Source organism: Nothoprocta perdicaria, unplaced genomic scaffold (assembly GCF_003342845.1).
Source record: "Nothoprocta perdicaria isolate Ctin4 unplaced genomic scaffold, notPer1 scaffold_205, whole genome shotgun sequence".
Lineage (NCBI taxonomy): Eukaryota > Metazoa > Chordata > Aves > Tinamiformes > Tinamidae > Nothoprocta > Nothoprocta perdicaria.
The window spans coordinates 177,177-194,849 of record NW_020455261.1 but is presented as its reverse complement, the minus strand read 5'-3'; positions in this window follow the sequence as shown (position 1 = coordinate 194,849).

Here is a 17,673-nt window from a genome sequence, read left to right as displayed (position 1 = left end):
TTTCTTTTCTTTTCTTTTCTTTTCTTTTCTTTTCTTTTCTTTTCTTTTCTTTTCTTTTCTTTTCTTTTCTTTTCTTTTCTTTTCTTTTCTTTTCTCCCCCGTTCTTTATTTACCTTTCCTTTATCTTCTTCTTTTTACTGTTATTGTTTTCCCTTTTATTTTCTCTCCCCTCTCTTTCCTTCCTTCCTTCCTTCCCCTTTCCCTTCCTTCCTTGCTCGCTTCCTTCCTTGCTTCCTTCCTTCCTTCCTCCTTCCCTCCCTCCCTCCCTCTCCGTCTCTGCCGTTCTCCTCCTCCTCTCGCCCTCCCGCGGCGGCGGCGCTGGGCGCGAGCCGGGCCGCGCGGGGCTGCGGGCGTCCCGCGCCGTGCGCGCGGGCTCACAATTACACGCCTGTTCCTATTAAGCAGCTCCATCGTCCTCCATGTGGGTGGTCTGGCCCCTCCACAGGCAGGACCTGCCGGCCTCACGTGACGCAGCCAAAAGCTTCACCTCTGCACCCAAAACACGCGGCGGGGGAGGGGGGGGGATCGGGCTCCCCACCCCCCCCGCACCGCCGCCCCCCCCAGCCGCGGGTCCCCGCGGGTGCTCGGGGGGGATGGGGAGAGATTCGTGCCCGTCCCGGCCGCTCCGTGCCGGGGTCACCGGGAAGCGGGATATCAGGTGGCGAAGTGAGGAAATTAGCTCAGGTAAACGATACCCGCGCGCTGCCGCTCCCGGCAAGGACCGCACGCATCTGCCTTTTTGCACACTGTATGTACACTTCATACATATATATAAAACACATTGTCTTGCGTGTTTCCTATAAGCACTAGAAATTCTGCTTCAGCGAGGATTTCCCCTTTTAAGGTCTAGTGGTGGCTGGACATCACTGCAGGATCTGGGAGAGGTGACTCTTCCTTGACTCCTTTTTTAAGTATCGCTCCTGGATTGCAGCAGGGAATAAGCAGTGAACAAATAAGCAGTGGCTCCTGCAGGATGTGTCATGCTGCTTATGCCGGCCACTCGCCAGGCTGTACATCCAATTTGCTCCTTTGTATTTAAGGATCATGCCAACAGCGTGTTTGGAGAAGAGTAGATATTCCCTGCTGCCAATGTCTCACGTCCACATTGCCCAGGTATTTCCATTTGTGTTACATTTAGACAGTCATGCTTTGCTTCATGAGCGGGCTCAGTGGTTTCACAAGAATTTACTGGATTCTCTTTCAGACGTGCTTTATCTGTGTTACTCCTATTAGAGAAAAACGGAGAAATAGAAAATAATGTATACTGCAGGGTCATGCACTCACTGTTAAGAATATAAAAAATATATAAGCAAAATTGCTAGGGAACATCTCACAAACAGATTGCATTAAGCAGCCTAATGCCATATATATTCTTATCTGCATTAAACTAGTCTAGTCATCAAAATAATGAGAAAGAAGGATATTTTGCCTGCAAAAGTGATACTGTTTTTCCATGGCAAGGCGGCTTGTGTCAATGATAAAGAGCTGGAAGAGCATGGGAAAAGATATTTTACAGGATTTTTAGAGAGTGTATGAATATCATACATCACTTTTTTATGGCCTCACTGATCAATCACACAGTTAGATTGCTGAGGCAAAAGACAGACTACAGGGGCAGAGGCTGCATAAATGTCATGGCAGTAATCCTCGAGTCTGTCCTCCCACCCAGCACACTCTACTTAAATACCGCTTTCTGCCTTGATTTAAAATTTCCAGGGAAATTCATCATAACTCCTGACCGTAAGTCCCAGCCGTTCCAGCTCCACACGTGTGTGCCAGGATGGGGTTCGCGGTGCTGACCATGCCCAGTAGCTGCAGTATCGTCACTTACACTGGTAGGAGGCAGAAAAGCGGAAAAGTCACCCCAAAATCACCAGCTCTCCTGATGGGGAGAAAGACTGGGGTGGAAGTATGTGCATGCTGGAAAGAGGCAGTTTAGACCAGCCTCATCCTGAGAGCTATTCCTGACCTACCCAGCCAGGCCGAATCCTTAGCACCCTACTCACTAACGTGCCTCGTGCGTCCAGAAAACGTGTCGTGGGTAGACATGGGCTACAAAGACACAGGGAGGAAGAAGAAGGCAGAGGTAAGAGTGCCCCGTTCTGCCTGTTTTTAATACAGCTACTTAGAATAGAACAGTTTTTCAAGTAAAATACAAATAAACACAGTTATGTATATCTGGAAATTTAAACCAACGAGGAAACATGGTACAGTCATCCATTTCCTTTATCATTTCCCTAAACACCTTTTACTGGACCCTGCTGGAGATGACAGCAGGGTCAGGCTGCAGCTCCTCACGACACGTGGTTCTTCTATTTATGGTCTGACACAGCAAATAGTTTGTTCCTTTGATTGTTATTTCACTAAATTCTTATTTACTAGCGATAGTTATTACTAAACAGTGAGCAACTCTCTACGTCTGTCTATGTAAGGATAGTAGAACTCTTGGAAGAAAACAAACAGTTATTGCATAACCTGTGCTCTTATAATGAGCAAGTATTACAATCCACTGGCAATAACCTTTGTAGATTGCTGAGGACAAAACACATAGCTGGGCATGACATGATGACATGATGCTGTCCCCAGTGGGCAAGTTTCATCTTCAGTTGTTGTTTGTCCCAGTATTGAAAGCTGGGAGGGGTAGTTTCCAATGGCATCTGGTGGGCAGTTTCATTTGGCATCTCACCTTTGGGCATAACTCCCCTTTCCAGATCACCCTGCTCCAGCCAGTGGTTCAGTATCTACTCCACTGGTGTAGATACTGAAGCTACAAATAGCATTCTGGATGTTCGTTCTCATTGCACTTGGATCTCAGCACTTCACAAGGGCAAAGAAGGGATCTTATGTTAAAATTGAAGAAGGAAAAAAAAAAAAAAAAAAAGAAAGAAAGAACTCAAACTGACTTAAACCCAGGTAACTTTTCTGTAAACGAGACCCCACTGCAGGATCTCATCCTGCTTCAGTCCTCTTTTCCTTCTGTGCTGCTACAGACTGCATTTCAGTTCACCTCTACCCAGCTGCTCTTTTCTTCTGAGATGTCTTTTATGCTTCTTAAGTTTCTCTTGGCTGTAATGGCAGACAGCGCTGTCAAGAAACCAGTTCCTATAAAGTGATAGCGCCCTGATGCCAATGACCACGTCACATCTGTATGAGGGACACAACACTGCTAAGCAAACAGCAAACACCCGTGATTTTCAGCCCTGAGGATGATCGTCTTGGGAAAAGAAAAGGGAGAGGAGTAGGAGGAAGACAGGGACAACTTTGCTTTCTGATGTGAAGAAGATGTTTATCTTCCGTGTGTGTAGCTGTGAATCTAAATCTGCTTGTCCTTGATGACCTGATATTGTAGCCTGCAGGGTTGAGCTGAGTTTGCAGCTCAAGAAATCCTGGGGAAATATATGTTCATCTGTCAAAAAGATCTCCAAAGAAAGCTCTGGAAGTTGTAGAAACATCAGCAGAAAGGGGCAGGTAGTTCACCTAGGCTGTTCTTCTGCCTGAGGAATCAGGTCTTGCATCCTCGAAAGCTGCTTCTCCAGGCTGTCCTTCAAAACCCCCTTTCACGGTCTTAATGCTCAACCTGTAGGAGACGGGTTCAGATTCTTAGAAGTTCTTTCCCAAGGTCTAATCCAAGCTTCCTGTTTCTATAGTTTAATTTTGCTACTTCTTGCCCTTCTCACAATGAATACACAGTTTATTTCCTTCTCCTTTAAATTTAAAAAACACTTACATGCTTCTTCCTCCGTCTATAGTCTCTATTCATTCAAGCTTTCTCCAGAGTTGTTGTTGTTGTTGTTGCTGTTTTTTTGTTTGTTTTTAATGTATATTTTCTAAACCTCTGGTCACTGTTATCAGTCCCCCCAGGATAGTCCAATGTCGGTCCAAGCAATGGGGAATCATGCCTTAAATGCAGAACTATTTCTTATAGACTCTACCATGGATTTTGCCACTTTTGCAACAGTAAAGCATTTTCTGCTCACGTTTAGCGTAGGATCCGCTGTATGCCCATTTCTTTTTCTGCAGTATCCTTCAGTGAAGCCTTCAATTTAAGTATGTGTACAGTTGGAAAAACACCATATTCCACCTTTCTTTTTACGCCAGACTCAATGTGAAATTTTCTTAGCCACTTTAATTTGGTACTAGCTTGCAATACAATAGGTTTTCTAATGAAAGCTTGGTCATCATTACATCAGTGAAAACATTAAGTGTTTTACCTGTTTTACCATAACTCTTTTGGGTCTTGTTAGAACAATTATGCATAGTAATATTTTAAGGAGACCTGAAACTCAATGGCTTATTTTAAAGCTACTACTAGAAAGTTTTTTGATTATGAGTACTCTGAAAATGAGCAAGGCTGTGAGATCAGCTGCACCCAGATTCATCTGATCTTCCCTAGGACAGCAAGAGTAGAGCAATTTATGTCTGCTAATTCATTAAACACACAAATCACTAAAATTGTTGGTCCAGGATATCATATGAAAGACACAAGGTACCATGTCACATCCCAGTCTTTGAGGAACTGAGGACTTCATGTAGTGCAGAAAAGCAACAGAAGCAGCACTCTGGGTCCGAGCTGCTGTCAGGGATTTGTTTCAGCACAAAAACCAGAAATGTAGCTCGTGTCTACTGAGACACTGGTGGTAAATGAGAATTGGGGACCTATGGCCGGTGGCATGTGCTAAACAACACTGAACGACTCTGGGATACTGATACCATATACTTAAGAGAAAAGGGGGAGCAGTTTTGTAAGTAGAGTTGTTTGGGTTTTTTTGCTTTTTAATTGGAGCAATTGGAATAGTTGGGAATCTAGGCCAACTTGTAGATACTCAAGTCTCCAAAGCTACATGTAAGTTACTATCAACATTTCTAATTTAATTAGAAATGAGAGAAGAGGTATCTAGAGCAGAGGGGGCAACTATCTCCTATAGAAGATGAGAAAGAGATAATTTGTTTTCTGGGGAACACACACAGATTTTTGGAGGGAGTTCAAAAATAGAAGTAAATTATGCCCTAAAACTGCTAATAATCCAGTATTTCTGGTTTCTGTTCTGGCTATGTTCCCACGTTCATCTTTCAAAAGCAGCTTTTACTAGCAGAAAGGTTTGTGCACACCAAACCTTCCCTTTTCCCTCCAGCTGTACAAATCAGTCTGACATCTCTCTACGTGTACACATTTTACTAAACTTGCAACTCAGCCTTAGGAAAGCCCAGTGGGTTCAAATGCCAAAATATTCAGAAGAAACTTCCCTCTAATTTCCCTTCTCTCTTCATGCATTTTGCATGCATTCAACTGTAGATGGCTGGACAGGAATCTGCTTTGGTGTTTGCTGGTGAATTTAGGTCCTGGACCATGATAGACTCTTCTTGGCATTTCAACCCAGCTAACTTAGCTCTGGAGCTTTTCTTCTCATTTAAATGCCAGCTATTTGTCTCAGTAATGTTATGAAGTTGTGCTTTATTTTATTTTATTTGCCTTTTTATTTCGTCAAGTACTTTCATACTCCAAAGAGGGGAAGAGCAGCCAGTTTGTCTTTTCTAATGAGCCTGCATAAAAATAATGTATTATAAATTGTAACCCAAAACACTCTTGTGGTAGGGTATTTCCTCTTAAATAACAATGGAAAAATTGTGCCTTTTCTTTTGTAAAGTAGGAAAAGAATGCACAGAGCTACTTTCTCCTGCTTGCCCCAAGACCCGTGCATCAGAAGGCAGATTCTACATTTATTTTGTCTATTTTATTTTCACTATTAATAATATTATTTAATCTCCTAGCAAAGAGTTAATGAAGACTTAGCACTCATTATACTGTTGCACTAATAGGGAAGTACATTGTAACACTCCAAGACTAAATCTTTGCTAAATGTGAAACCTAAAAAAGCATCCATATTAGTAAAGTTGTATGGCATATGCTAGTGAGCATCTGCAAAAGATAGTCTGGACAAATGGGCTGCAACTCACTAAACCAGCAAGTGTTCAAAGATAAACACAGAAAAAAATATTATTCTATTTCTAATGTTCTTTTTTTCCGTATTTCATCATTATTGCTTATTCAAGTTTTATTCGGAAAAAAACCTTCTTTTTTAGAGTTTCTTTCATTTATATTACATTTACTACACTTCTTCTTATTCTTCAAATATCCATTTACAGATTGCATTGGTAGAAATGATAGTGCTTTTTCTCCCTGTTCGTTGCGGACTCTGGATTTGTGTTTTCTTTTCATCTGCTATGTTCCTGATTTAAGAAGCACTTATTTCCTGACTTCCACGGCATTCAGGAATCCCTCCCCACACAAATAAACAAATGAAAATCCACTTAAAAACCTGGGACCTCACTTAATAAAGGTGAGTGTTTGTTTCCTGGCAAAACTCATCCTTTCAAAAGTAACTGCAGTGGTATCTTCGTGTGCCATAACTAAGTCATTTCATGCAAACTTGAGCACTGTAAGGCTACATGATGCTTTGAAGATGATCTTAGGAAAATGCAGCCTTTTAGAAACATGGGCTTAATTCCAGCTGCTCTGACTTCATTGAGAATTAACTGCTCTTGAATGAAGTAGTAGTGTTGATTTATTGGGCAGAACTCTTCTATCTCAGTGAGTGCTAGCATTGTGAGCTAGTTACAGAGTTCACTGCGTTTTTCAATATCAGTAAAGCTACTCATTTTCACTTGTTCATGTGTCATTTAATGAACAGTTTCCATTCAGAATTTGTGAGCATTCAGGGATGTCTGCATTCTTTCTCTTGTTTATAAAATGCACTTTTTTTGCAAGCAGGATGCCTGTATGCTACCTACAGAAGGGATCTACCCAGAGCAAAGATTCATCAAACATGTCAAACAAAGAAGAGCGGCAGCTCCTTTTCCAAACCTGCAGCTTTCCAACCTTTCTGACTGTCCTGTCTATACAAAACAGAATCCTATACAGACTACAACTGTTTAGAAGCTATGTGGACTAAATGGCACAGGGTTATGTGCTAAGCCACTGTACTGTGAATTGTGATGATTGTGATTGTGATGGAGCATTGTGTACTTGCCTGCTGATCTATGTAATATTATTTAAACTTCTAGCCCATATTTTGTTGGCTTATTAGTTTGAAAATGATTTAAAACATAAATTGCTTCAGATCATTAAAAGGAAATGAACTTCCTTTTGGCATACTGCCACGGTGCACAGCTTTGAATACAAGAAATAAATTCCATTCTCAGAACTGATATTTTTGACTGACTTGACATGACTGTGATTTGACACTACTGTGGCCTACAGTAGGTGTTACAGGAAGAAGGACAAGTTTAGGGAATGTGAAGAAACTCCTCTAGTAGTGTGACGTCACGTATAGGTTAAGGTTAATACTGATGGTTAATACCCATCAGTATCACAGAGTCTTGAAGAGAGGGTAACTGTGATGGTAGAAATGGGATACTGGAGCTTCTCAGGTGTAATGAAGTTAGCATATAGTGCTAGGGATGCTGACAGTATTTTGATTTATAATTACCAAAGCTTGATATCAAAGTCTGTGGAGATACCACAGGTTAAAAAACAGGCAGAAGCCCTAACTTTGTCATTAGGAATACCGCTGAAAGGCAGACGAAAGGACTGCTATATATTAGAGAACAACTTCTTTTTTTTTTCCCCAGGATTTATTGACAAGCTGCTCTCCTAAAAGCAGTCATCTGTGAGCATCTATTGCTCGTGCTCTGATGCGTTACTGCATGAGGAGGAAAACGGATCCTCCTCTTAGGCCGCCAATGAGGGACGAAGAGTGTCCCAGGAATTCCACAAGATGACACTCTTAGCAAAATAAGAGTAGTTTGGGGAAATCCTTCGGGTTGGTTGCCTGGTGAGGGAATAGTGGTTGACAAGGGTTTCATACTGCTCCGGAACTGTTACCAAGATTTCAATACCTGCATCATGACAGCACCATTTTTTTTCCCTACTTTCATTAAGAAATAATCCGTTGACCTATAAATCCAGGAATACCCACATGAAAGTTATTTATGTATGTATCACTATCAAGTAATGCTTGCTACATAGTAAATGTCTTTATGGAACTGGCTTTTCTTCCATGAAAGGAAAAGCAGGAAATATACCAAATAAAAATGCATTCATTCCTAGTACTTCATTTCTAGTACTTTCATTCCTAGTACTTCATGTTTAGCTAACATAATATGCAGAAACCTCCTTAGCTGCTTAATTATCCTGATATTTGTATGATACCAAAAGGCAACTATTTCAAACTTATGTTTTTAGATAGTGGTTGGATATAATGCAGATACGTAATAATCATAGAATCATAGAATCATAGAATCATAGAATGCCGAAGGTTGGAAGGGACCTCGGAGGTCATCTAGTCCAACCCCCCTGCACACGCAGGGTCACCTAGAGCACGTGGCACAGGGCTGCATCCAAGCGGGTTTTAAAGATCTCCAAAGAAGGAGACTCCACAACCTCTCTGGGCAGCCTGTTCCAGTGCTTTGTCACCCTCACAGTGAAGAAATGCTTCCTTAAGTTCCTGTGGAACTTCCGATGCTTCAGTTTGAAGCCATTTCCTCTAGTCCTATCCCTGCCCACCACTGAAAAGAGGCCGCCCCCTCCTCCTCACTGCCTCCCTTGAGGTATTTATACACACTGATCAGGCCCCCCCTCAGCCTCCTCTTCTCCAGGCTGAACAGACCCAGCTCTCTCAGCCTTTGCTCATAGGCAGATGTTCCAGGCCCCTGATCATCCTCGTAGCCCTGCGCTGGACTCTCTCCAGCAGCTCCACATCCCTCTTGTACTGGGGAGCCCAGAACTGGACACAGTACTCCAGATGTGGCCTCACCAGGGCTGAGTAGAGGGGGATGATCACTTCCCTCGACCTGCTGGAGACGCTTTTCTTAATGCACCCCAGGATCCCGTTGGCCTTCTTGGCCACCAGGGCACACTGCTGCCTCATCGTCAACTTGTCGTCCACCATGATACCCAGGTCCCTCTCTGCGGGACTGCTCTCCAGCAGGTCCACCCCTAATCTGTACTGGTGTCCAGGGTTATTCCTCCCCAAGTGCAGGACCTTGCACTTGCCCCTGTTGAACCTCATGAGGTTTCTCGCCGCCCAGTCCTCCAGTCTGTCCAGGTCCTTCTGGATGGCAGCACAGCCCTCAGGGCTATCAGCTACTCCACCCAGTTTGGTATCGTCGGCAAACTTGCTGAGGGAGCACTCCAGCCCTTCATCCAGGTCGTTAATGAATAAGTTGAACAGGACCGGACCGAGAACTGACCCCTGGGGGACACCACTAAGTACAGGCCTCCAGCTGGACTCTGCACCATTGACAACCACTCTCTGCACCCTGCCATCGAGCCAATTCCTAATCCACCTCCCCGTCCACTCATCTATCCCACACCTTCGGAGCTTGCCCACGAGGATGCTGTGAGGGACAGTGTCAAAAGCCTTGCTCAAATCCAGATAGATGACATCCACCGCTCTGCCCTCATCTATCCAGCTAGATATTCCTTCGTAGAAGGTGGTCAGGTTAGTCAAGCAGGATTTCCCCTTGGTGAATCCATGCTGGCTACTCCTGAGCACCTTCTTCTCCTCCATGTGTCTGGAGAGAGCAGCCAGGATGAGCTGCTCCATCACTTTCCCGGGGATGGAGGTGAGGCTCACCGGCCTGTAGTTACTCGGGTCCTCCTTCTTGCCTTGATCTGTATACTTATCTGTATACTTTTTTTTTTTTTTTTTTTTTTTTAAATTCAAAAGTAAATGAAACCAGGCAGTACCAAAACATGCAAATCTAATAGAAGGAAGGCAAATTTCATCATTGCTCATTGTCACCCAGGCTGAAGAAATCAGAGTTTTACCATTGTCTCCTCCTCAAAAGAGAGATAGATACGTGGTTCTTCTCACACAATATGGTCAGTACTTTGAAGATATTTGAATTCAGTAAACTCGTAGAACAGGATGCTTTTTTTTTTCACCTGTAGTGAAAACCTGAAAACTGAACATTAAAACTCCAGGGTTGCTTTGGTTGTGGTTTTGGTCTTGATTGTTAAGGGTAATAAGGCCTTGGTTTGAATTAACAGGCATAAGTAGAAGATGTTACAGGAACATTTAAAACAGTTTTGTCCATTCAGCTAGTAGTTTATGGAATTATCATAAATAGTTCCTATAGCACCCAGAGCTTCACAAACTACTTTTTGGATTTCTACTTCTTGTGCCAATTCCCCACTTTCATTTTGCTTCTGAGAAAAGTGGGAAAAGAGAAAGAAGGAAGGAGAAAAATAGAAGGTTTAACAATATGAAAACTGAAAGAACAAATCTGATGAACTGGTATGGAGGGTTTGAATACATCAGAGGCTTCTTCTCAAACCCTCCAAAGGAGTTCCTCCGTTTTGTTCTTTTAGTTTTCATTGAGCTTCTGTTTGAAATCTGAGATGTTGAAACACTACTTTTTTTTTGCACCAGGAAAGTTTTCAAAAGGAGGAGAATTTTTGCTAAAAGTGAGTGTTTTTTTAAGTGGAATGTTGGCTAATTCAAGTAAAATATCTTACCAGCTATAAACAAATCAAAAATAAAGAGCTAAATTGTCTTACAAACTCCGCTCCAGTAAAGCCAGTGACACTGCATAGGATATAACAAGGCTGGGTTTAGTGTGGTGTAGGACAATGGGCAGGTCTAGCATGGAGGGAGGAATTTAAGACCCTGAGAGCTCTTGCTGTAATCTGATGGGCAAAGGGTGGTTAAGTGAAAAATGTTTAGTTTTCATGTGTTTCAGGAGACTGGCTTTAACAAACATCATTATGTTTAGGTACTAAATTGAAGTATAGGATAGAGACTATCTCTTAGGAGTTTGATAACACTTGAAAGCTAGTTCAGATGAAAGGGTCTGAGCTTACAACATTCCAGCTATTCCCGACTCACTTGAGCTTTGAACAACCTCACTGGGGAGCTAAGGGACCTTGGCTCTTTTTTTTGTTTACTCATTTCCAGGATGAATTAAAGATACCTTAGCATACCACGTTCTTAAGCTGGAAGCACTTTGGGGACATCTGTCCTACCTTATGTGTAATCAAGATTTTTTTTTCTTGTATCCACTTAAAGAGGCCTATGACACTGCATAACACTTACTTTTGAGCCATAACTGTACAAAAAACACATAATACCTTTAATAAAAAAAAATCACTGATTTGTTGCTTGAAGAAGCAAGACTCTTTTTGCCCTGCACCTATCCTTGTGGCACTTCTTCTTCTTCTTACCATACCACACCACAAATAAATAATAATTATCATCTTCCAGTACTTCATGGGTACTGATCTGAAAATTTGACAGAACTCTTCAGCTTGTACAACTGGGCAGAAAATCTCATGTATACAAGGATCCTCACCAGATTTCTAGTGCTTCTGCACAGACTAACAGTCATGCATGGAACAGCTATTCTTATGGCATTTCCCCCTCTCCACTCTCAGGCCCTGCAGGAATCAGAATATACGGAACTAGGAAAAAAAAAAAAGAAAGAGAAAAACAATAGAATAAAGAAATTACAGTCTTTTCAGCTGCCAACAAGGCCTGCTTTGCGCTTGTATTTGTTCTGAACTGATCCCTCCAGCTCTGCTTACAATTTTGGGTGTGACACAACTGAGAGAGGGGGAGAGTCATCAATTGTTTTCTGTGGAGAAGAAGGCAGCAGATTCCAAGGGAAAAAATAAAGTAGAGGATTCTTAGGGATCACATTAGGGATTAGATGCTAACTTTAAGAGGCAAATAGCACTGATTTATGGGTATATTTGGCTAGAACTGGTTGAGTGGTTTTCAATGGCTGCCTCAGCTTAGTGCTTCATGAAACTAAGCTGCAGCTTTGTAATGTAAAGGCCACTTTTTAACAGTCAGGAAGCATAAAGCACTAAAGATACTTCAGAATGCAGCATTTAGGACTCATGAAACATTACTGAAATTGTTTGAAGACTTTTCTTTAAAAATACTGATTTTTTTTTCCTCAAAGAGAAAAAAGTAATTTTGTTTATGTAGCAAAAGTCAATGTATTTTTGTTCTTTGATTAGAGTTAATTTTATACCAAAAGTAGATGTGATGTACAGTATATAAGGTTTTCTTTGGTTTTACAATTTTTACTGCTGAAGAAAGGAGATCAGAGATGAATCTTCCTCATAAAGGTCTAGACTGAAAGTCCATTATGGACTTTCTTTGCATGGTAAGGCTTGAAATATCTTGTATTTATTCAGTAAACTTTGAAGAATGTTAGTAGTTGGCACACGTTTTGTAGAGCTCAGATTTTTATGTGCTTACCATTAGTACCTAAATCCAAAGATATACATCTAGACTAAAATTAGTATTTTCAGAGAGTTGAATTTGCTCTAGTTTCCTGCTCGACACCCTAACTGCTCATTCAAGCTAACATGGGCACTATCCAGCACAACCTTGGTAGTAGGAAACTCCGGCAAGGCACTTCCAGTTCAGATTTTTAAAGATAAAAAGAGCTTTTAAAGGTGCCATAGTCACAAAGGAATGTGAATTTCTTCAGATCCTTTAGAGAGGAATTTCTTTTTTTTAAGCCAAAACTTTGTTTGCCTCTACCTTCAAAATACTTGTTCCATTTTCTCCTAAATTCTTAACAAGGTGCTTGACTTAAGCAAGTGATAATTTTTTTTTCTAGCAGAAGCACTTTTTACCAAGTAACACTATCAGGAGGACATGGGAAGACCCTTGTGCACATACAGACCTTCCAACTATTCTTGTGTTTGATCTGAGGCCTAATAATAAAGGGGTGATTATCAGCTGCAGGACTTCAGATAAGTATTTCAAGGTGAAACCCTGATGACCTTAATCAATAGAGAGTAGTTCAGCACTATGCAGGGTGTAATACAATGTTTCTTTCTTCTCCTCTCTTTGCAATTACTTTAATTACTGTGGTATACACAAAATACTATATCCGTGGTGTTACAATACCATTTTTTCGAGATTAGAAAATGTTGCAGAATATTTTGCTTTATTAATTGAGAAAACAAGACATTGGATAAGAATTTTGAAATCTAGAGGATGTTTGAATGACTACCACTTGCATCTCTCATGGCCCACAATTGTAAGTCCAAAGTCATTGTCAGATTTACTTCATGCTGCTCAAAGCATGGCCTGGAGCAAGGGAGAAGCACCAGAAAGCTCCTGCGAGTAGTCCACACAGGAGCCTTATGAACATCTGCAGATGGGAATCCACATGCGTGAAACACTAATAAGAAGTCAGAGAAAAGGGAAAGGTGACCATCATCACTCATGTCCCCATTCTTGTTGGCCTTATGATCCTGTTGGTGTTTTGCTGTGAGTAATTAACTGAGACAGCTTCTCAAAAAGGCAGAAGAGTTGTGCAAACTATGCTGAGTTTTAGCCATCAAGGTTACATTAACATAAAAGCTATTGACTAAGGACTTGTTCTAAAGCCAACTAATGTGAAAACTGGTAACCTGTAGTAACACTTCATGTGCAACATAGTTTGAACTGTTCCTTTCCCGAGATTTCTGAATTAATCCTTAGCATTGGCTACCTGTCTTCAGTGATGTCTCAAATACTAAAGTAAAGGACCTATCCTTTCTGCTCACTCCCAGCAACATATGTCCAACACAAATCAAGAGAAGTAGAAAAAACATGTAAAAACCAACACAGTTCTATTCTGATCCCAAAAGATAGCAGAACATGTAGGTCCATATAAGTGTATAAATGAGGAGCTCATCCTCTACATTTTTACACTTGTGTGGCATGACACTAGTATATGGCCACACAGAAACATCAAAAGAAGAGGAGAATCATTCCACAGATAAAAGTCAAAAAGGTTCTTATCACATCTGATTAAACAGAGAAGCAGTCCAAAGCAGTGCACAATATTGTAAAGCAACAAGAAGCTTTTTAGATGTTTCTGAATTCCTGACTGGAAAATTAATTAGATACTGATTTTATTAATCTATTTAAAAAAGAAGTTAAGCACAGTCTAGCATAACATTCACAGAATGGAGTCTGTATAGATGGTATGTTGCCTTCCAATGCTCCTGCTGAGTCTTAGCCAATCTGCAGATGAGAAACGAAACTCCTTCATGTCTTCTCTTCTGCCTATGTCAGTGAGGATTACAAAGGAAGCAGGTGAGAAGTGCTATTGTCTGAATATGGAAACACAAGAATAACAACTTCCACTCAAACAAACACTAATTAATCCTTGTTTCCCTGACCTATTTTGATCCTCTGTAATAGCTTGTAAAGCTTTTATCTTTCAAATCTGGTTAAAATCAGTGAACAGATTTTTATTTATTTATTTATTTTTAAAGTGGGATGCACAAGTGAACAGACCACACAGCTCAGTAGTTCTCATTTCCTCTGAAAACCAAGCTATTGCAGTCATCTCTTTTAAAACAGATGATCAAAGTCCTTTGTAGGTAAATCATTAGTTTAGGGCAGTTCAGTGTCTGCCAAGAAAGACTAATTAGTAGATCCATTGTTTGCCTAGAGTTTTATTTATCTTTCTTGCAGTCACTTGCTCTTACCTGCAATAATTTAGCTGTCTGAGAGAAATATGCCTGAGCATAGTTATAGATCCTTTTACAGCCAACCCAAAATATTGCCACTCAGCAGTACCACTTTTTCTATCTATCCAAAGATGTTGGCAGTCATGCGTCAATGGTGGAGGATACTGGGAGCACATGTAGTACATTAGTAACAACATGATCAAAAAATAGATCATGCTGAAGAAGTCAAGGTGTTTTATTGTGTGATAGTTTCTCAATGAGAATTTCACAGACTTTTGCAACTGTGATGTGCTAGAGCCAAAGGGCTCAATTATTTGTTCTTCATCTACTGTTTCTTAAGTCTATCTGTCTGAGTGTTCATTCCGCTCTTCCTATACACAGTCAAGGCAAAGCATGTAGATAGGAACGGCATATGTATCTTTGAGTAAGCACATACCTGTGAAAGATTTAATGCAGAGAACTAGATCTTGGGTAAGTACACAAATTCTGTTACTCGGAGAATATTTATTTCTATTTCTGGAAGGTCTTCTGTTTAACAAGCTGCCTCACAACAAAAGACTGAGGATCTTCAAGACATCTATGGCAGTATTGATGGCAGCTCACTCAAATGGTGAAACAGCCTTACTTTGCCTCAGTTGTAGCCTTTTCATTTTTTTTTTCCTTGCACGACTAGCTCCTTGTAACATGGAATGAAAAAATTCGGTTCAGAGGTGGAAAGCTTTGTGGGCAGACTGCTTCCTTGGAGCAAGAAGGTTTGCTCCCAGCCCTCTTCACTACAGCTGCTGCATACACTTTGACGCTTTTGCTCCCAACCCTCTTAGAGCAAAAGGGTTGAAGTAAGTGTAGTAGAGTATGTTCAAAAAATTACTAAGATAGAAAGGGTGATACTTGGGCTTCCTGCAAACTTTATCTCTATTTAAACTGACAGATTTATTACTGAAAAGCTCTGCCGAGACTGATTTTTTAAAATGAACTCCCAGTATGAAATCCCTCATGCATAACTCTTTGGCCAGACCACTCTAAAATAGCTTTACCCACTCTTATCCAAGAATTTCTGTAACATTTCCTGCCTTCTGTACATGAGTTTAGGATCTGGAGTCCTGGACCTCTAAAAATACTGGTCCAGACTGCGAGTGAGCACTGAGCGAAATGATCAAGACCTGACACTTCACATAATCCTTGATAGATGCTAAAATATCCAGGATTATAATACTGGGCAGGAAAGTCGAAAATCTAGCTGATTTTCAAGTGAAAAAAACCCCATATGTAAATAATGATTCATTCTCCCTTCTCTCTCTTGCCTTATATAATTGATACAGCCTGCCAGCTTCAGTTATGGAGCCCGTCCAACCTCTGATGACTCTTTTTTTGTCTCCAGCTTTACATCTTACCAGCTTGTATTTTCTCACTGCGTGTCCATTCATAGGGATTTTGAAAAGCAGAGGTTATCAGCTCCTGAAACCTTTCTAATGGGGGATCTGCGAGGTTTCTGTTGAGGAACAGCAGCTTGTCATCTTCTCTCATTACTCTGGCATGTAAATACACAGAGGGTGACCAAGGAGACAGGGAGCTTGCTGCCGTCAGACTTGCTGGAGCGCCTGCTGGAGGCACACGCTCACCAACGCTCCCGCGTCAGCACGGACGGCACAATGTAAATACATGGAAGAAAAACTTCAAAGGTTGGGGATGCTTTATGTACGTTCAGTGAAAGCCATCAGGACGAAGTGTTCAAAGGAGTTTGAAAACTGGCAGTAGAGCAGTTGGGATTTCTTTTTGAATTATCAGCACAAATAAATCAATAGACGAGACTTGGGGAAGTGTTACAAATGTCAGCTAGGTGCAAAATATTAGTATTGGAAGATCAGCTAGTGCACCATCACATAGTAATTCACCAACTACCTCACGTGAATGTGGATTTTGAATGTTTGAGAACTGAAAGTCGCTATAGTATCTCTGCTTAAATATAGCCAAAAGTTACTTATGCTGCACGGTCCACAGCATTAGCTATGTTTTGTGTCAACCAGATCCTGCAAGTCCTTTTGCTGCCCTCTTCCCTGGAGTGCTTGCCTTCAGGAGACAGCGAGCACAGTGCCTGCATAGGAGCAGAGGATGCAGTTACACATGACTATTCAAGTTGCATGAGGGCTGCAGAAATTAGAAATAGAATTTATTGATCTCCACTTTGCCTACAGACTCCTATTTTGCTAACAACAGAGCGTCCCAGTAGGGGTACTACCTGTGCCAGGATTTACAGGTGCACTTGAATGCCAGCCCCTGGTCAGCTTGTTCTGTGTTGGCCTGCATGGTGCATTGAAGGATTTTGGAAGTTAATAAGTCTGGAGGAAATAGCCAGGCTCAAGGAATTAAGTTGTGAATGTAGCACTACTTGAATCATTTAGTTTCAGCACTCTTTTATAACACTCATTTTCTTGTCAAGGAGTTTGAGAGAATTTAATCAACATGTATTTCTGCTCCTATTTAAGGAGTCATTCAGCTGAAGCACTTACCATGTGATGAAAGTTAAAAGGCTAATACACTAGTCACAAACACAGTGGGCAGAACAGAAAGGAAGAATTGCTCATGAAAACATTTTTCTCCAAGACAGACTTAGTGAAGATGCTCTTTCTTTAGGGTTGTGAAAAAGAAATTCATATCAATTCATCTGGTATTAGTTTCTGATTTCCAAATTTATTATAGGTTTGGTAGCACAAATTTCTGCCTTATCAGGCTGGTTTGATAATCTTGAAAGAAATTGTGAAAGTGTTAGTTTCTCTTGTCACCTTTGTTTTTCTAAATCAACTTTTAAATTTCTTTAGGCCTCCCTAAATGCATCAGCCTACGGAAAGCTCTGGTACTGAAACAAAATACTGGTCCCAAAGAAATCAGAAGACAAAGGCTCACCCACTGATTTTCTTCATCTTGCCTATGGTAAAAGCACGGTTTGCTCATGCCTTTTTTTCAGGAATGCACTTTCAGTTGCTTCCACCTGCTCTTTTTTTCCCTATGCTGTGCCCTTGATGGTGTCAATATAAGTGATTATAAAGCTAACAGATGAAGTAATCAGGGAACATATTCAGGTTAAAAATGATTCTTCCTTCCTTCCTTCCTTCCTTCCTTCCTTCCTTCCTTCCTTCCTTCCTTCCTTCCTTCCTTCCTTCCTTCCTTCCTTCCTTCCTTCCTTCCTT